The sequence below is a fragment of the Eleutherodactylus coqui genome, chromosome 1, assembly GCF_035609145.1.
Source record: "Eleutherodactylus coqui strain aEleCoq1 chromosome 1, aEleCoq1.hap1, whole genome shotgun sequence".
Taxonomy (NCBI): Eukaryota; Metazoa; Chordata; class Amphibia; order Anura; family Eleutherodactylidae; genus Eleutherodactylus; species Eleutherodactylus coqui.
Window position 1 is genome coordinate 209,268,683 of NC_089837.1, and position 20,051 is coordinate 209,288,733.

Sequence of the window (20,051 nt, forward strand, 5' to 3'; positions counted from 1 at the left end):
CACGGAACGTGAAAAGATAAGACATGCCAAGATGCGGTGTGGGATACATTGCTCATGTATACAGCTCCATTCACAAGACTAGGGGTTGATATTCGCATGTGTTTTGTGAGTCTTGCAACACACCAAACTCACGTGAGATTCTTGGCCGTGTGAAACTAGCGATAGGGCAGATTCACAGGGGCGTGTTCATGTGCGTTTTCACACACACACAAATCGTGCGCAATATGCAGAGAATAGAATCCATTGTTGTCAATGAGTTAATTCTCATTTTACATTTAATGCTCTTTTTTGCATGCACAATTTATGCTCTATTTTAGTGTATATTTGTGCACCAAAGGCCCAATAGGCACCGATAACCGTACAATTGCACAATACTCTGTGCAATTTCCCAGTAAATCAAACACATCTGGCACTAATTAGGCTGCACAGCCTTTAAAATGATGCGAGGGGGTATCTCCCTTGCTGATATGAACGGTCTCAGACTGCACAAAAAGTACAGTAAAATGTGCCGATATGCGCGTGATAGCGCAACATTTTTGCACCGTGAACATTGCACTATTTTGTGCGTTTTTGTGCTTATGCTTGTGGGAGGCTGCACTAAAAACTGAGAGCTTCCTCTAGTCTAGACAGTCCTTTCTGAACAAATACAGAAGCAGGAGGGATATCTAAATTATTCTGATGCAATTCCTATTAGTAATCACACAGAGGAAAAAAACTAATAGAAACATGTAAATATTGCAATACATCACTTATTGGGTGAAACTTCTTACTTCCTCAGATATTCACCAATGAAATACAAAATAGTCCCAGTCACAGATGGGGAATTACATGTTAGAAGAATCTAGTCTGAAAATAGCTAACTCAATGCAAAACTAAGATTACAATATCAAGGGAATTTTTGGTACAACAAAAACATTACTAAATCTAAATATATTCAAAACACTAAGCTAATATAAGAAAAACGCTTTACAAGAAAAAAATTGATATTTTTATACAAATGACAGTACATAATACTGATATTGCTTGCTAATAATTACTTTTTAACAACTATTGACACTTTCACAGAGTGCTAAATTCTTCAAGAGGATTCATGTATGACTGGGAAGTATGAGAAATCTATAGCACAGATAACACACAGGCCTGGTGACCCCCGAACACTAATTCAGAGACCATTAAACCTACACCTCTTTATCAGTGGACTATTTAAAGGGGTTGTCCCGCGAAAGCAAGTGGGGTTCAGCACTTCTGTATGGCCATATTAATGCACTTTGTAATGTACATTGCGCATTAATTATGAGCCATACAGAAGTTATTCACTTACCTGTTCCGTTGCTAGCGTCCCGTCTCCATGGTGCCGTCTAATTTCAGCGTCTAATCGCCCGATTAGACGCGCTTGCGCAGTCCGGTCTTCTCCCTTCCGAATGGGGCCGCTCGTGCCGGAGAGCTGCTCCTTGTAGCTCCGCCCCATCACGTGTGCCGATTCCAGCCAATCAGGAGTCTGGAATCAGCAATGGAGCGCACAGAGCCCACGGTGCACCATGGGAGAAGACCCGCGGTGCATCGTGGGTGAAGATCCCGGCGGCCATCTTACTAAGGTAAGTAAGAAGTCGCGGGAGCGCGGGGATTCGGGTAAGTACTGGCCGTTTTGTTTTTTTTTACCCCTGCATCGGGTTTGTCTCGCGCCGAACAGGGGGGCTATTGAAAAAAAAAAAAACCATTTCAGCGCGGGACAACCCCTTTAAGTATTTATTGATTTCTCTACTCATCCTGTTGTGGTATTTTTTTAAGTGCAAATTAATCTCATCCACGGTCTGTGCCTTGTCATAAGTATGTATGTATATATATTCATGCCTCTTCCAATGTATTTTATTATGCCTGAGGAAGAACCCCAAGTAGGTTTGAAAGCTTGCTATAACATCATGTATTTTTGTTTGCCATTTAAAGGTATCATATCTACAAGATTACTTGGTTTCTCTTGCTGGAAACAATCACATTTGGTACTGACTGAAATAATTGGTTTTATTGTAGCATGAATTGGACAGCATAGCTGCTCCTTGTATCCGCTCTGTCTGCTCTAGCTATTAAAGGGGAGTCCTGTTCATATATAGTTGTGTTCATAAATTTACTTACCCCAAGCACAATTTGTTAGATATATACCATTCTTTAGATATATGAGTGATCAGGTAAAACACGTTTCAAATCATACTATTATGCTTTAGACAATGGTAGAATCAGTAAATAAACAATAGTAGAGCAGGAAATAATAAATTGCTTTTGTGCAAAAGTTTGTTCACCTTCGGGCTATGAGGCTCGCAGGCATGGCCCCACCTCTTTCCTATTGCAAATTATCTGGAAAGGGCTTCTGCCTGCCGAGATGGAACCGCAGGTGTGCACCGTGTGCACTGGGGGTTATCCTGTTCCGGCTCCACTGGACATCCGGAAGTCTTGTAACATTGGTGCACGGAACTCTGGTCCCTTCGGGGGAGTACAGTGGACGGAAAGTGAGAGTACTTTGCATCCACGGGGACACTCGGGAGTACCCCACTGCTGTTATTTGCATAGACACACCTTGTGGAACATGAAGTGTGGGTAGTTCCAGTGCTAATACATAAAATAATACTCGGAAGGGACTTTCCGTTGTTTTGGGACTTGTGCAGGGGTAGAAACCCATGGTCTTCTAAAAATGTAGATGTTGTGTGCCAGGATGTAACCCTAGAACCATATGACCCAGACGCCGAGGTACCAGATGTAGGGGTGACCACAGGTGACAGTAACAATTTTCCCCTAGCTGTGCTGGTGATGGGGAGAGTCAGGAGGAAGTTCCTGACATGCCTAAACTTGAAATGTCACGTGAGAATTTTGGTACTGCTCAACTCCAGGATCCCACCTTGTTAAGGGCCCGGGAAAATGTGAAAGTGGTCAACAATGTACCTCAAACCCCCGGGGCGAATGGGGAGTACCCTTACATGGTGGTTAACAGTGACTTAATGTACAGGGTAGATAAGGAAGAGCTAGTTATGCCCCAACCATACCGCCGTGTAGTCCTAGACCTGGCCCATAAACATATACTAGGTGGTCACCTAGGATGTGAAAAGACCTGAGAGCGGGTGTTACAAAGGTTCTATTGGCCAGGTGTACATGAGGATGTTAAAAGAAACTGTGTCTAGTGTCCAGTGTGTCAACTTACTGCTCCAATGTCTCACTTTAGGAGCCCTTTGGTACCTCTACCCGTGATAGAGGTCCCTTTTGACTGGATCGCCATGGACCTAGTCGGCTCGGTAGTGAAGTCCGCTAGGGGGCATCAGCATATACTAGTTGTGTTGGATAACGCCACGCGGTATCCTGAAGCCGTACCACTAAGAAACATCTCCTCCAAGCTCATTGCCAGGGAACTGTTCCATATGCTTTCCCATATTTTAGTAGAGAGATGGCAGCATTCCAGGCGTATAAAGTGAAAAAATAGTTTATTCCTCCATACACTGCTACGTTTCGACCCTCTCGGGGTCTTTGTCAAGGGTCGAAACGTAGCAGTGTATGGAGGAATAAACTATTTTTTCACTTTATACTCCTGGAATGCTGCCATCTCTCTACTAAAATACCGGATTATACTTCGGGGGTTCTTGGAGGCTCTGACCCCCACATCTTGGCGTGCATTTACTGGACTTGTAAGTCCCCCTTAAACAGATTTAAAAATCCTGAGGTGTGCTGCGGGTAATTGGAGTGGATTGCCATTTGTTTTCCAACACAGGCATACCCAGGGAGATCCTCACGGACCAAGGGACTCCGTTCATGTCCAAGGTCATGAAGGAAGTCTGTAAGCTACTAAAAATTAAACAGCTGCGTACATCAGTGTATCATCCCCAGACTTTGATGTTTGCCATCTGTGAGGTGCCTCACTCTTCCACAGGTTTCTCCCTATTTGATTTGGTGTACAGCCGACACCCCTGTGGCCTCCTTGACATCGCCAAAGAAACCTGCGAGAGTGGACACACCCCTTAGAAGAGTGTCATAGAACATATTGCGCTGATGCAGGACAGAATAGCAGCGGTCATGTCCATAGTCAAAGAGCACATAGAGCAAGCACAGGAGGCTCAGAGTCAGGTCTATAACAGGGCAGCTAAGGTCAGAACTTTTAACCCGGGTAACAGAGTGTTGGTATTGGTACCCACTGTAGAAAGCAAGTTTTTGGCTAAGTGGCAAGGTCCATATGAGGTAATTGAGCAGGTGGAAGAAGTCAATTACAAAGTGTACCAGCCTGGCAGGAGAAAGCCTGAGTATATATACCATGTGAATCTGCTCAAACCCTGGAAAGATAGAGAATCTCTGTAAGCTGTGATTGTGCCGAGTAGTGATGTTTCGGCTAAATCTCTGAGATATGGCCCTAGTGAGAAGGAACTAGAAGTGCATATCTCAGAGACCCTGTCTAAGGTACAAAGGCAGGAATCAAAAGAGTTTGTGCACAGAAACTCTGATGCATTTTCAGAAGTACCTGGGCATACCACAGTCATCAAACATGACATCCTTACTGAGCCTCAGGTGCAGGTCCGTTCGAAACTGTACAGGGTGCCCGAGGCTCGTAGACAGGCCATATCGGAAGAGATGAAAAAGATGTTGGACCTTGGGGTTATTGAGGAGTCAAAGAGGGACTGGTCAAGTCCCATTGTCCTGATTCCTAAACCAGATGGCACACTGAGGTTCTGCAATGAATTCCATAAGTTGAATGAGGTGTCAAAGTTTGACTCCTACCCGATGCTGCATGTTGACGAGCTGATAGAGAGACTGGGACGTGCTAAGTTCTTTACTACACTAGACTTGATTAAAGGGTATTGGCAGGTGCCACTCACTGACAAAGCCAAGGAGAAGACTGCTTTTGTTACTCCTGAGGGTCAGTTTCAGTAAGTCTGTCTTCCCTTTGGGCTACATGGGGCACCTGTCACTTTTCAAAGGCTGATGCATGTTGTCTTAAAACCCCACCATAGATATGCGTGCGCATATCTGGATGATATCATTATTTTTAGTGAGGACTGGAAAAGTCACTTGCCAAAAGTACAGGCTGTAATTGATTCCCTCAGGGCTGCAGGGTTGACGGCAAACCCTAAAAAATGTGCGTTGGGTTTGGAGGAGGCACGTTATCTGGGGTACGTTATAGGCAGAGGTGTCATAAAGCCTCAGATTATTGAAATAGAGGCCATCCAAAGCTCGCCCCAGTCAGTGACCAAGAAAGAGGTGACAGCGTTTCTGGGTATTGTGGGCTACTACCACAGATTCATCCCTAACTTTGCCACTATTGCAGCGCCCCTGTCAGATCTAACCAAGGGAGGTAGATCCATCATGATAAAGTGGGATGAAGGGGCGGAACAGGTGTTCTAAAAGTTGAAGTTGGTATTTTGCAGAGAGCCAGTCCTAATTACTCCCCACTTTGCCAAAATGTTTGTAGTTCAGACAGATGCTTCCGATGTGGGTTTAGGGGCTGACCTTTCCCAAGAGGTTGGAGGTGAGGAGCACCTAGTCGCCTATCTGAGTAGGAAGCTTACACCTGCAGAGAAAAACTACAGCATTGTTAAATGTGAGTGTCTGGCGGTAAAGTGGGCTCTTGAGTTCCTGAGGTACTACCTGCTAGGTTGACACTTCAGGTTAGTGATGGACCACTCCCCTCTCACCTGGATGAACCAGACTAAAGAGCGAAATGCGCGGGTGCCAAGGTGGTTTCTCACTCTACAGAACTACAAGTTCACCATAGAGCACAGAGCTGGTAAGCTACAGGGGGATGTTGATGTGTAAATTGAGAACACACTGTTTGGTGGCTAAAAGTGTTTGCCCCCACAGGTTCAAACAGAGGGGGAGGATATATGAGACACTGAAGGGATTAATTGTGTACGGTCACTATGTTTTGCCTGGATTCAGGTATTACGCCCATTAGGTATGAAGGGAGTTCGTGTCTTACTGGGGAAAATGAGGGATCATATCACAGGGAATGTGATATGATCTTTAGCAAAGGTAGTTGCTAGAGATGTTTTGGTAAAATGTGTTTGGGCCTGTTTCTTTTGGAATGAATGGCAGGCTCGGTAGTGGGGCAGTCTATTTTACTCCCTCCACTCCAGGTCTTATTATGGTAAGGCAAGCTCTTAAGGGGTAGAGGCTGGGCAATTAGCTAAGTCCATAAAGTTTGCAAAGCTGCAGACATAGTTGAGGCCGGGTGCAGCTAGGTATGCTGGAAGCTGCTTGTCTCAAGGGACGCTTTATCCCTGACCAAGGGAAAAACTGGACTTTTGTGCAACGTTCTGTATTCGTGCAGCTGTAACTAATAGAGATGAGCAAGCACCAAAATGCTCGGGTGCTCGTTACTCGGGATGAAATTTTCGCGATGCTCGAGGGTTCGTTTCGAGTAACGAACCCCATTGAAGTCAATGGGCGACATGAGCATTTTTGTATATCGCCGATGCTCGCTAAGGTTTCCATTTGTGAAAATCTGGGCAATTCAAGAAAGTGATGGGAACAACACAGCAACGGATAGGGCAGGCGAGGGGCTACATGTTGGGCTGCATCTCAAGTTCCCAGGTCCCACTATTAAGCCACAATAGCGGCAAGAGTGGGCCCCCCCCCCTCCCAACAACTTTTACTTCTGAAAAGCCCTCATTAGCAATGCATACCTTAGCTAAGCACCACACTACCTCCAAGAAAGCACAATCACTGCCTGCATGACACTCCGCTGCCACTTCTCCTGGGTTACATGCTGCCCAACCCCCCCCCCCCCGCATGACCCAGTGTCCACAGCGCACACCAAATTGTCCATGCGCAGCCTTCAGCTGCCCTCATGCCACACCACCCTCATGTCTCTGTATAAGTGCGTCTGCCATGAGGAGGAACCGCAGGCACACACTGCAGAGGGTTGGCATAGCTAGGCAGCGACCCTCTTTAAAAGGTGCGGGGCAATAGCCCACAATGCTGTACAGAAGCAATGAGAAATATAATCCTGTGCCACCGCCATCAGGAGCTGCACACGTAGGCATAGCAATGGGGAACCTATGTGCCACACACTATTCATTCTGTCAAGGTGTCTGCATGCCCCAGTCAGACCGCGGTTTTTTATAAATAGTCACAGGCAGGTACAACTCCGCAATGGGAATTCCGTGTTCACCCACAGCATGGGTGGCTCCCTGGAACCCACCGGCTGTACATAAATGTATCCCATTGCAGTGCCCATCACAGCTGAGGTAACGTCCGATTAAATGCAGGTGGGCTTCGGCCCACACTGCATGCCCCAGTCAGACTGGGGTTCTTTAGAAGTGGACACATGCAGTTACAACTCCGTGTGGACCGACAGCATGGGTGGGTGCCAGGAAGCCACCGGCGGTACATAAATATATCCCATTGCATTGCCCATCACAGCTGAGGTAATGTCATGTTTAATGCAGGTGGGCTTCAGCCCACACTGCATGCCCCAGTCAGACTGGGGTTCTTTAGAAGTGGACACATGCAGTTACAACTCCGTGTTGACCGACAGCATGGGTGGCTCCCTGGAACCCACCGGCTGTACATAAATGTATCCCATTGCAGTGCCCATCACAGCTGATGTAACGTCAGCTTTAATGCAGGTGGGCAAAAAATTAATTGGATTACACTGTAGGCGAGGGCCCCAAAAAATTGGTGTACCAACAGTACTAATGTATGTCAGAAAAATTGCCCATACCCAACCAAGAGGGCAGGTGAAACCCATTAATCGCTTTGGTTAATGTGGCTTAATTTGTAACTAGGCCTGGAGGCAGCCCAGTTAAAATAAAAATTGGTTCAGGTGCAAGTTTCAACGCTTTAATGAGCATTGAAACATATAAAAATTGTTTACAAAAATTATATGACTGAGCCTTGTGGGCCTAAGAAAAATTGCCCGTTCGGCGTGATTACGTCAGGTTTCAGGAGGAGGAGCAGGAGGATGAATATTATACACAGATTGATGAAGCTAAAAGGTCCACGTTTTTGATGGTGATAGAGAACAATCCTTCCATCCGCGGGTGCAGCCTACGTATTGTTTAGGTATCGCTGCTGTCCACTGGTGGAGAAGAGAAGTCTAGGGAAATCCAGGCTTTGTTCATCTTGATGAGTGTAAGCCTGTCGGCACTGTCGGTTGACAGGCGGGTACGCTTATCTGTGATGATCCCCCCAGCCGCACTAAACACCCTCTTTGACAAGACGCTAGCCGCAGGACAAGCAAGCACCTCCAGGGCATACAGCACGAGTTCAGGTGTCACGGAGGACGGTCGTGCGATCGGCTACGTACTCCCTCACCATCCTTTTACAGTGCTCCCGCCGACTCAGCCTTGACTGGGGAGCGGTGACACAGTCTTGCTGGGGAGCCAGAAAGCTGTCAAAGGCCTTAGAGAGTGTTCCCCTGCCTGTGCTGTACATGCTGCCTGATCTCTGCGCCTCCCCTGCTACCTGGCCCTCGGAACTGCGCCTTCGGCCACTAGCGCTGTCGGATGGGAATTTTACCATCAGTTTGTCCGCCAGGGTCCTGTGGTATAGCATCACTCTCGAACCCCTTTCCTCTTTGGGTATGAGAGTGGAAAGGTTCTCCTTATACCGTGGGTCGAGCAGTGTGTACACCCAGTAATCCGTAGTGGCCAGAATGCGTGTAACGCGAGGGTCACGAGAAAGGCATCCTAACATGAAGTCAGCCATGTGTGCCAGGGTACCTGTACGCAACACATGGCTGTCCTCACTAGGAAGATCACTTTCAGGATCCTCCTCCTCCTCCTCCTCAGGCCATACACGCTGAAAGGATGACAGGCAAGCAGCATGGCCTTTATGCTTTGCAGGGAACTTCTCAAGAGGCATAGCAGAGGAATGGTGACGCTAATGATTGCAGCATCACCGCTCACCATCTGGGTAGACTCCTCAAAGTTTCCAAGGACCTGGCAGATGTCTGCCAACCAGGCCCACTCTTCTGTAAAGAATTGAGGAGGCTGACTCCCACTGCGCCGCCCATTTTGGAGTTGGTATACCACTATAGCTCTACGCTGCTCATAGAGCCTGGCCAACATGTGGAGCGTAGAGTTCCACCGTGTGGGCACGTCGCACAGCAGTCAGTGCACTGGCAGATGAAACCGATGTTGCAGGGTGCGCAGGGTGGCAGCGTCCGTGTGGGACTTGCGGAAATGTGCGCAGAGCCGGCGCACCTTTCCGAGCAGGTCTGACAAGCGTGAGTAGCTTTTCAGAAAGCGCTGAACCACCAAATTAAAGACGTGGGCCAGGCATGGCACGTGCGTGAGGCTGCCGAGCTGCAGAGCTGCCACCAGGTTACGGCCGTTGTCACACACGACCATGCCCGGTTGGAGGCTCAGCGGCGAAAGCCAGCGGTCGGTCTGCTCTGTCAGACCCTGCAGCAGTTCGTGGGCCATGTGCCTCTTCTCTCCTAAGCTGAGTAGTTTCAGCACGGCCTGCTGACGCTTGCCCACCGCTGTGCTGCCACGCCGCGCGACACCGACTGCTGGCGACGTGCTGCTGCTGACACATCTTGATTGCGAGACAGAGGTTGCGTAGGAGGAGGAGGGTGGTTTAGTGGAGGAAGCATACACCGCCGCAGATACCAGCACCGAGCTGGGGCCCGCAATTCTGGGGGTGGGTAGGACGTGAGCAGTCCCAGGCTCTGACTCTGTCCCAGCCTCCACTAAATTCACCCAATGTGCCGTCAGGGAGATATAGTGGCCCTGTCCGCCTGTGCTTGTCCACATGTCCATTGTTAAGTGGACCTTGGCAGTAACCGCGTTGGTGAGGGCGCGTAACATGTTGCGGGAGACGTGGTCGTGCAGGGCTGGGACGGCACATCGGGAAAAGTAGTGGCGACTTGGAACTGAGTAGCGCGGGGCCGCCGCCGCCATCATACCTTTGAAAGCCTCTGTTTCCACAACCCTATACAGCAGCATCTCCAGGCTGATCAATTTGGCTATGTGCACATTTAACGCTTGAGCGTGCAGGTGCGTGGCGGCGTACTTGCACTTGCGCTCCCACACTTGCGCTAGCGACGGCTGGACGGTGCGCTGAGAGACATTGGTGGATGGGGCCGAGCACAGCGGAGGTGAGGGTGTGGGTGCAGGCCAGGAGACGGTAGTGCCTGTGTCCTGAGAGGGGGGTTAGATCTCAGTGGCAGGTTGGGGCACAGGGGGAGAGGCAGCGGTGCAAACCGGAGGCGGTGAACGGCCTTCGTCCCACCTTGTGGGGTGCTTGGCCATCATATGTCTGCGCATGCTGGTGGTGGTGGCTCCCCACTGTTCGTCGGTCGTCTGCACTCTCAGTGAAAAACTGCCAGACCTTTGAGCACCTCGGCCTCTGCAGGGTGGCATGGCGCGAGGGGGCGCTTTGGGAAACAGTTGGATTATTCGGTCTGGCCCTGCCCCTACCCCTGGCTACCGCACTGCCTCTTCCAACCTGCCCTGCTGCTGCACTTGCCTCCCCCTCTGAAGACCTGTCCGCAGTAGGCGTAGCAAACCAGGTGGGGTCAGTCACCTCATCGTCCTGCTGCTCTTCCTCCGAATCCTCTTTGCGCTCCTCCCTTGGACTTACTCCAATTACTACTACCTGAGTGATAGACAACTGTGTCTCATCGTCATCGTCCTCCTCACCCACTGAAAGCTCTTGAGACAGTTGCCGGAAGTCCCCAGCCTCATCCCCCGGACCCCGGGAACTTTCCAAAGGTTGGGCATCGGTCACGACAAACTCTTCCAGTGGGAGAGGATTCGGAACCATTGCTGCCCATTCTGGGCAGGGGCCCGAGAACAGTTCCTGGGAGTCTGCCTGCTCCTCAGAATGTGTCATTGTAATGGAGTGAAGAGGCTGGGAGGAAGGAGGAGCAGCAGCCAGAGGATTCAGAGTTGCAGCAGTGGACGGCGCAGAATTCTGGGTGGTCGATAGATTGCTGGATGCACTTTCTGCCATCCACGACAGGACCTGCTCACACTGCTCATTTTCTAATAAAGGTCTACCGTGTGGACCCATTAATTGTGAGATGAATGTGGGGACGCCAGAAACGTGCCTCTCTCCTAATCCCGCAACAGTCGGCTGCGATACACCTCGATCAGGAGCTCGGCCTGTGCTCACACCCTGACTTGGGCGTCCGCGTCCTCGCCCGCGTCCACGTCCTCTAGGCCTACCCCTACCCCTCAGCATGCTGTATTACCAGTAGTGCAGAAACAGAGCGCTGTAATTAAATGTGCCGCTTATTGGCCTGTGGTTGGAGGCTGACTTCCCTTACGGAACGCACAGCAGATCCAGGAAACAATTTTGCGCCAGCCTGCTGTAACGCTTAGCTGCGTATTAATTAGGACTACTACCACCAGCAGATAGATACTGTAGGCAGCGTATAATATTATGTATACTGTTTCCCTCTGGCGGGATGACGGCGCTAATGTAACAGAGACAGCAGATCCAGGAAACAATTTTGCGCCAGCCTGCTGTAACGCTTAGCTGCATATTAATTAGGACTACTACCCCCAGCAGATAGATACTGTAGGCAGCGTATAATATTATGTATACTGTTTCCCTCTGGCGGGATGACGGCGCTGATGTAACAGAGACAGCAGATCCAGGAAACAATTTTGCGCAAGCCTGCTGTAACGCTTAGCTGCGAATTAATTAGGACTACTACCCCCAGCAGATAGATACTGTAGGCAGCGTATAATATTATGTATATTGTTTCCCTCTGGCGGGATGACGGCGCTGATGTAACAGAGACAGCAGATCCAGGAAACAATTTTGCGCCAGCCTGCTGTAACGCTTAGCTGTGTATTAATTAGGACTACTACCCACAGCAGATAGATACTGTAGGCAGCGTATAATATTATGTATACTGTTTCCCTCTGGCGGGATGACGGCGCTGATGTAACAGAGACAGCAGATCCAGGAAACAATTTTGCGCCAGCCTGCTGTAACGCTTAGCTGCGTATTAATTAGGACTACTACCCCCAGCAGATAGATACTGTAGGCAGCGTATAATATTATGTATACTGTTTCCCTCTGGCGGGATGACGGCGCTGATGTAACAGAGACAGCAGATCCAGGAAACAATTTTGCGCAAGCCTGCTGTAACGCTTAGCTGCATATTAATTAGGACTACTACCCCCAGCAGACACGCAGTAAACTGAAGACGGTCACAGGCAGCCCAAATATAGTATTTTTCCCCAATTTTTTGGAAAAAGCCCACTGCCTATATAGCCTGAATATCTCTTTCCCTGCCTCACCAGTACTGGCCCTATACTCTGTACAATGACTGCAGACTGAGGACACAATGCTCTGCACGGCCGATATACAAAAAAAAAAAAAATGTGCAACACTGCAAAAAGCAGCCTCCACACTACTGCACATGGTCAGATGTGGCCCTAAGAAGGACCGTTGGGGTTCTTGAAGCCTAAAATCACTCCTAACGCTCTCCCTATAGCAGCTCCGGCATCAACAGCACTTTCCCTGATCTCTGTCAGAATGCATCTGTGGCGAGCCGCGGGAGGGGCCGATTTATATACTCGGGTGACACCTGATCTCGCCAGCCACTCACTGCAGGGGGGTGGTATAGGGCTTGAACGTCGCAGGGGGAAGTTGTAATGCCTTCCCTGTCTTTCTATTGGCCAGAAAAGCGCGCTAACGTCTCAGAGATGAAAGTGAAAGTAACTCGAACATCGCGTGGTGCTCGCCTCTAGTAACAAGCATCTCGAACACGCTAATACTCGAACGAGTATCAAGCTCGGACGAGTACGTTCGCTCATCTCTAGTAACTAACCATCCATGTATAGTCAGGGACTTTTGTTTATGCCTGAAGCTAAGGCTGTGTTTTATTTATTTTGGACTTTTTAATAAATGCAGGCCAAGCCTGTATTAGGATTATACCTTGTGTCTTGGTCTCTGACTGCCGTTCACACTGCAAACCCGTGCTCTACCTGAGCTGACTCTCCCACAATATTCACCTGAGATGTAACTGCATGACAAGGTTTGCAACAAAATGACAACTCCTTCTAGGTGCTCGATTTTTTTTTTACAAAGAGTGTAGATTAACAGTTGCAATATTTTTGGTCTGAAAATCGCAGATAAATATTGTCTGTGTGTATGTTCTCAAATATGCCCCTTATATACTTTTTTTTTCTCATTTGGACTGTTTCTGAAAGATAATACCGCATGAAACTCTAGATGACATGAACAGAATGTTCTACCAACAAGAGGAAGGAAAACCACATTGATGATAAAATGTGTCTGTTACTATTTAGAGCCTACAGCTTTCCTTTATTTGAAAGCAGTTGTTGTATAACATGTACTTGCATCTAGTTATCGTGTCTTCCACTTATATGTACTTGTCCTAATTAATTACATGATGTTTGTGAAAAGATTAGTATTTCACTCCCTCAAGTCATGAGGATGAAATTTAACAAATCTTCTGCAGAAAAAGTCAGTGGGTTTGACATATAGTGCAATTTTAAAATTTGCATTTGCTGTCAGTCTTTTGCTGTGGATTTTTACAGCACATTTCACCCCTTTCAATGAGTGGTGTGTAGAGATGAGCAAGCCTACTCGGCCACGCCCCTTTTTCGCCCGAGCGCCGCGATTTTCGAGTACTTCCGTACTCGGGCGAAAAGATTCGGGGGACGCCGTGGGTGAGTGGGGGGTTGCAGTGGGGGGGGGGAGAGGGAGAGAGAGGGCTCCCCCCTGTTCCCCGCTGCTACCCCCCGCGCCGCCACACCTCCCCCCGCCCCCCGGCGCACCCCGAATCTTTTCACCCGAGTACTGAAGTACTGGAAAATCGCGGTGCTCGATCGAGTAATTACTCGAAACGAGTAGATTCGCTCATCTCTAGTGGTGTGAATTCTGTGGCAATTCACAGCAAAATCCATAGCAAATCTACATCAAGCACATGCAGATTTTGCCGCAGATTCACTGCATAATTTTTAGCAGATCCCCACAAAATCCACAGCAGAAATTCCACTATGGACCATATGCAACATGTGAGTGTAGAGGAAAGTGCATTTGGTGAAGATTTTGAAGTGCGTTTTATTGCATATTTTTGTGCAAAATGCACCCCCTCGTTGAGAAGTGAATTCCGCACCGCATGTCAATTTCGACTTGGGTTTTGTGCGGGCTATTTCTGCAGCTTGTGGATGAAATTTCAAAATCTCATCCACTTTGCTGCTAGTGTAAGTGCCGTGGATGTTCTGTGGTCCACATTGAAATTCTGTGGCAAATGTGCACCATCTGCCCCCCCCCCCCCCCCCCCCCGGCCTCTTAGGGTGGCTTCAGACGAGCGTTAGCACAAAAACGCGCACGATAGCGTGATTTTTTGTGCAGTGCAGGTCACGCTATCACGCGTATCTGCACATTTTACTGTACTTTCTGTACCACCAGGGACCGCTCACATCGGCGCGGGCCACCCCCATGCCATGATTTAAAAGGCTGTGCAGCCTCATTAGTCCCTGATGTTTTTTATTTCCCCATAAAATTGTGTAGTTAAATGTGCAATTGCGTGGGGATCGGGCATGCATTTGTGAAACCCCAAGGACTCCTATGCCTTTGGTGCGCACCAAAATAGAGCACATTGTGTTTTTTTTATTTTTCACACGTGCAAAGGTGAAGGTGAGAATGAACCCATTGAAAACAATGGGAACTATTCTCTGTGCAATGCGCAAGCAGATTTTGCGTGCAGGCATACATGTCGGAATCCGCCTGTAGGGATTAAAGAGACAAACGTGTTTGTGCAATTTTTTGAGCATATGAAACACGCCTGTAAAACTTAACAAAACGAACCCATTGAGTGCAAATTCTGTGCGCAAGTAGCACTTTATGGTGAAACAAGCCTTGTGTATGTATGCCTTGTAAACCATGAGATAAAAGAGTAACACATAAGGGCAAAACCACACAGGCTTATGCAAAATTGTGCTCACTGCTACGGAGTGTAGTTGCACATGAATGGGGTTTTCACGGTACTTCTGTATACCTCTACGCCAGTAGTTTCAGATGAGCGTACTGTCACATGTCTGTAATACAGATACATGATATAAGCGTGTTACAGATGACACTGCAACCATATGTCCCAGTATTGGATCTGTATTCACCTCTGTATTTGCTTTCCTTGGTTGTAATTTCTACTGGACAAATTAAAAATAATACAATGAATGCAAATATGGAGGCGAAAATTAACAAAAATAGGCCATGAACTTCCAACACGCCTGCGAAAAAATGTCCATGTAAATAGCCCTATTCATTTACATTAACTGCGTATTATAGCCCCCAAAACATGGACTAAATAAGGAGGCCTTACTGAAAGTAAAATAAAAATAAATACATCTTGTTATTTGTATAGCACCAACTTATTCTGCAGTTGATTCAGGTAATTTATTTATTACCAAGCTGGTTACTCACTTTACTGACCTCAGAAGGCTGAGTCAATCTTGAGCCGGCTACCTGAACCATTCAAGGATTGAACTCGCAACCTTCAGGTCATGAGCCAGAGCTTAGGACTGCATTTTTGCTGTATTAACACTCACTCCAACAGTTCAGATCTTCAAGGGCTCCTTATTGTTGCACAGCTGATTAGCGACACAGGTTTCCCTCAATGAGTATTGTTCAAATTCTGTTGATGGAGCTTTAGGTCTCCTTCACACTGGCGAGTGCGATATCGCCGTGAGAAAATTGCGGCAATATTGCATTTTTGTTTTTGCGATGTTTGAGCGTCAGCAATGGTTTTTAACGGAAAATGCGTAGATTGTCACTATCATTGACCAATCTGTTATGTAGATATGTAAAAGTCTATGAACACTAGGTGGCAGTATTTGGAATTAATATAGGGAACTCGTTAGTTTCTTTCTGTCAATCTAAAGGCAGCATGCAGTGGTGTCAGGAACACTGTAGTTTTATTCTGTAAAATTATGCTAGACTGGAAAGACTAGCAGTTTATTACGTGCGGTGTGCTACAAGCACTGTGACCTTGGAGTCTGACATGTTCATCAACCTTCAGATGCTGGCTGACATTAAAGGAGTATTTGCTATTGATGACATCCTCAGGACGGGTCATCAATAGTTGATCGGTTGAGATCTGCCACTCTGGATCCTCGCCGTTCACCTGTCAGTGCAAATATATCACGTTTGTAGAGAAGCTATTTTATGCCATTTAAATAGGCACTACCTTTTCAAACAACTTGTGCTTATATAATAGCTGGTGTGGTAACTAGAAAAACTTTTTTTTTAACCTAAAATGACAATTTATGGCTGAAAGATAACTCAAAAGTGCTGACCACTAGGGGTCTCCCTTCATCCTAATTTGTTAACTACTGTCAAGTGTGATGCTGGTTATAGGGCTACTGCAGACAGGGAAGGGAAAAGGGGGATGAGTCATTGTGCTCATTAACCCGTTAGTGACGAAGCCTGTTTGCGCCTTAGTGACGGAGCCAAATTTTGGAAATCTGACATGTGTCACATATCATAACTCCGTAAAGGCTTTACATATCCAAGTGATTCTGACATTGTTTTTTCGCCACATATTGAAATTCATTCAGGTGGTAAAAATAGACTGATAGAATTTGTGTATATTTATTAAAAATGCCAAAAATAGGAAAATTTTGAAAAAATTGTCATTTTTTTCACATTTTCAACTATAATATCTCAAATATGTGCAAACATACTGTATAAATTTTTGCTCAGATATATATTTCCATCTGTTCACTTTATTCTGGACGCACGTTTGAAAAACTTTCCTTTTTTTAACCATTTAGGAGACGTACAAATTTAACATTAATTATCAACATTTTGAGGAACACTTTTTTAGGAATTAATGCAATTTAGAGTATTTTTGCAAATACGTAATTTTTAACACAGGATTTCTTTTCTATAGTGCACATGAAAATGAGGATTTGCATCTCAAAATGGATACCCCTGTTTGTCCTGTGTTCAGAAACAAACCCATTGTGGCCCTAATCTTCTGTCCATATGTACAACGGGGCCAACCGAAAGGAGCAGCCGGTGGCTTTCAGATCAGACATTTTGCTTGAAGGCGTTTTAGGCCCCATTGCTCACTTGTGGACCCCTGCGGCCAAAACGCAGAGGATCCCCACAAATGACCTCATTTTGGAAACTAAACTTAGCACATTAATCTAGGGGTGTACTGCATATTTTGACCCAACAGTTTTTGAATGAATCAAAGCAAAGCAGAAGTAAAAAATTACGATTTTTTTTTTTTTTTTTATCAATTATGTGATTTTATAAACTGTTTTTTTTGGACAGCAGACATATGAATGGAGGCTTTCACCCAAAAATGGATACCGCCATTTGTCCCGTGTTCAGAAACATACCCATTATGGCCCTAATCTTCTGTCCGTATGCACAACGGGGCCCTAACTGGAAGGAGCAGCAGGTGGTTTTCAGAACAGACATTTTGCTTGAAGGCGTTTTAGGTCCCATTGCACACTTGTAGAACCCGTGAGTGACCAAAACGACAGAAGACCCCCACAAATGACCCCATTTTAAAAACTACACCCCTTAACGCATTAATCTAGAAGTGTACTGCGTATTTTGACCCAACTGTTTTTAAATGAATCAAAGCAAAGCAGAAGGAAAAAAATTACGATATTTGTTTTTTTAGCAATTATGTCATTTGAAAAATAGTTTTTTTTGTACAGCATACATAGGAATGAAGATGTTCACCCCAAAATGTATACCCCCATTTGTCCAGTGTTCAGAAACATACCCATTGTGGCCCTAATTTTCTGTCTGGATGCACAACGGGGCCCAAACTGAACGGAGCATCAAACTTTAACTGTCTTTTGACTTTTACGTGATCACCATTATCCATTGAATAATGGCAATCACGTGACCGAAGACCACTCACCGCGCCCCCCCCCCCCCCCCCAACCGTGACATCGCTAAGCTTTTGGCTACCTTTAGTAGCCAGGAGCAAGGAGATTTTAAATTTCCTCTTGCCCTCCCCAGCTTCTGTGCTTGCGTCCGCCATTTTGGCGACGGGCGCATGCGCCAAAACTGGGGTAAGGTCTGCGGATAAGGATCCCATCAGGGGACCTCGCCGGTGGCCTTATTTAAGTAATTTTTCCTCCCCTCATGGATCCGATCCGTGACAGGAGATGAAAATTGGGCTTTTTTTTACTTTTACGTGATCGCCGTTATCCATTGGATAACGGCGATCACGTGACTGGGAAAAGTGTACCATGGCACCCCATGAAATCTCCAGGCTCTTAACTACATTTAGTAGCCAGGTGTGGGGAGAGTTTAAATTACCCCGCCAATCTGTGGCTTTTGCGCCTGCGTCCGCCATTTTGGCAACGGACGCATGCGCAAAAGCCGGGCAAGGTACGCGGATAAATCTGGGGGCTTAAGGTACCTAATTTCATCTCCCCTCATGGATATGATCCATAAGGGGAGATGAAACAAACTTTTTATCTTTTTTTTTTACACTTTTTTAACTTTTTTTTAACTTTTACATGATTGCTGCTATCCATTGGATAGCAGCGATCATGTGACCAGGAACCGCATACAGCGGCTCCCGGTGACAGCTCCCTGCTCTCTGCTACTCATACTAGCCGGGAGCAGGGAGTTTTTAAATTTCCTGAGCCTCCCGGCTCTCTGCGCATGCGCGTGATGTAATGCGTTTGGCGCGCATGCGCAGACGCCAGCAGCAGGGCCCGGGAGAAGACTGAAGATGCCGTACGGCACGGAGGACCGGGGGTGAGTAAGGGGAGCTGAAATCTTAATTGTTTTTTACTTTACATTGACTTTAACGCGATTGCCGGTATCCGGTGGATACCGACGATCGCGTTACTGGAGGTGCGATAACCGGTAGCTGTCACGTCCTGAGCCTACAGGGCCTTTATTCCTAGAGGATGCATATTTCTATGTCCTCTAGGAATAAAGCCCAGCAGGCCAGGACGTAGAATCCCGATGGGGCCGTCACTAAGGGGTTAAAGTCTATGAAAGCAGATGGGTGGAAAGGTGGTGCCTGCAGGAGCTAATGGTGAGTTACCTGCTGCTACACTATTCAATACTGCACAGTCTATAGCAAAGCAGCCAGGCTTCTTCTACCAGTATTGAGTAAACTGAGAATCAGATATACACTCCGCAGAGGGGGAAAATGTCATATACTGGTCATAAATACTGTTATTTCTCATATGGCAGCTTATTCTGAATAGTTAGGGCTCTTCCGCACTTGCGTTTTTCTTGCACACTTTTTCACGCGATATTGCTACATTTTTTTCATGCAAACGTCAATAGGACTTTCTAATGTTAAAAACGCATCGCACAAAAATCGCAAAGCACAAACTTGCCATGCGCTTTTAACATTAGAAAGTCCCATTGACAATCGCGTAAAAAAAAACGCAGCGATATCGCAGCGTTAAAAAAAGACAAGTGGATGTTCACCCATAAGGGTAAATGCACACAGGCATTTCCGCCGATGCACGATAGATAACGCAATCCTACGCAGACAGACGTGATTTGATCGCGTGAAAACTCGTGCGGTAAACAAATCGCGGCAAGTCCTATTTCCGTGCGAGCCTTGCAGAGGCCCGCACAGAAAGGTCACTGGTGACGTGTCGGCTCTGCACTGCGCACGTGGGGCTGTGCGCCAGCCAGCATGTTCTCGCAGTGGGATCCGACTCGGCAGTCTGCATGAGGCTTTAGGCCTCGTTCACATGGCCAAGATTGCTACAATGCTACAAATCGCATGTATGAGAAGCTGATGGTTTCCTATGGGCTACTTCACACATGCGATGTTTTGTAGCATGCTACAAAATGACACAAAAACCTCACGGGTCCCGCTATATGCACACGACTCGTGAGGTTTTTAGTCCATGTTTCCCTATGGAGCCTTCTTCTCTGTTGCATCGCATTGCACGAAAACGTGAAATCCTACTGTCAAAGCTAAAATTTAAGTCCTGGCAGCAGAAAAAAAAAAAAACACATTCATCACCTGTCCCGGCTGCATCTTCTCCCCAGGTCCCCGCTAGTGATCATCTCTTTTGGCCGGGGATTCAAAAATTTCCGCCTCTATGAAGCGCCGGCTTTGATTATTGATGCTTAGC